The following is a 1,544-nucleotide window of genomic DNA, read 5'->3' as shown; positions in this document are numbered from 1 at the left end:
TAAAAAAGTATAAGGATATTTTTGCATGGTCATATGACGACATGACCGGTTTGAGCATGTCCATAGTGGCTCACAAGTTGCCTACTAATCCCATGTGTCCACCAGTAAAACAGAAACTCCGAAAGTTCAAAGTAGACATGAGCCTGAAAATCAAAGAGGAAGTTACCAAACAGATCAAAGCCAAAGTTCTCAGGGTGGTTGAATACCCAACCTGGTTAGCTAACATTGTGCCAGTTCTGAAAAAGGATGGGAAGATTTGGGTATGTGTTGACTATCGGGATCTAAATAGAGCAAGTCCCAAGGACGACTTCCCACTGCCAAATATACACATCGTGATCGATAATTGTGCAAAGCATGAACTCCAATCCTTTGTAGATTGCTTCGCGGGCTATCACCAGATTTGGATGGATGAGGAGGACGCAAAGAAGATAGCTTTCATCACACCGTGGGGTGTATTCTATTACAAGATGATGACATTCGGTCTGTAGAATGTTGGGGCAACTTACATGAGAGCCATGACAACTATCTTTCATGAAATGATCCACAAGGAGATAGAGGCATATGTGGACGATGTCATTATCACATCCAAGAGGGCCACATATCACATAGCAGACTTGAGGAAGTTCTTTGACAGGATAAGGAAGTACAATTTGAAACTGAACCCTGTAAAGTGTACATTCGGGGTTCCTGTAGGAAAATTATAGGGATTCATCGTCAGCCGTTGAGGGATCGAGCTGGATCCGTCTAAAGTCAAGGATATTCAAGAGTTACCACACCTAAGAGAAAAAAGTATGTGATGAGCTTCCTAGGATGTCTCAACTATATCAGTCGCTTCATAGCACAGTCCACAGTCATATGTGAACCCATCTTGAAGATGCTGAGGAAAGATGCTGAAACAAGCTGGACAGAGGATTGTCAGAAGGCTTTTGACAAGATCAAGGAGTACCTGTCCACGCCACCAGTTCTGGTCCCGCCAGAACCAGGACGACCTTTACTACTCTATCTATATATATTAGATGGAGCCTTCAGATGTGTTTTGGGACAACATAACGAGACGGGAAGGAAGGAGCAAACCATATATTACTTGAGTAAGAAGTTCACACCTTATGAAGCACAGTATTCTCTCCTTGACCGCACTTACTGTGCTTTGACCTGGACAGCTCAAAAGTTGAGGCATTACTTTTGTGCATACACTACATACCTTATATCCAGGATGGATCCTCTGAAGTACATATTTCAGAAACCTATGCCCACTGGGAAGTGGGCTAAATGGCAGATACTACTGAGTGAGTTCGATATCGTTTATGTAGCTCAAAAGGCGGTCAAGGGACAAGTGTTGGCCGATCACCTTGCTGAAAATTTGGTGGGAAGAGAATACGAACCCTTGAAAATGTATTTTCCCGATGAAGAAGTATCATTTGTAGGGGAAGATATTACTGAAGCATACGACGGTTGGAGGATGTTCTTTGACGGAGCCGCAAATTTCAAAGGAGTAGGCATTGGAGCAGTTTTGGTATCAGAAACGGGTCAGCATTATCCGATAT

The sequence above is a fragment of the Nicotiana sylvestris genome, chromosome 9 (assembly GCF_000393655.2).
Source record: "Nicotiana sylvestris chromosome 9, ASM39365v2, whole genome shotgun sequence".
Classification (NCBI taxonomy): domain Eukaryota; kingdom Viridiplantae; phylum Streptophyta; class Magnoliopsida; order Solanales; family Solanaceae; genus Nicotiana; species Nicotiana sylvestris.
Note: the sequence above shows the minus strand (reverse complement) of the source record.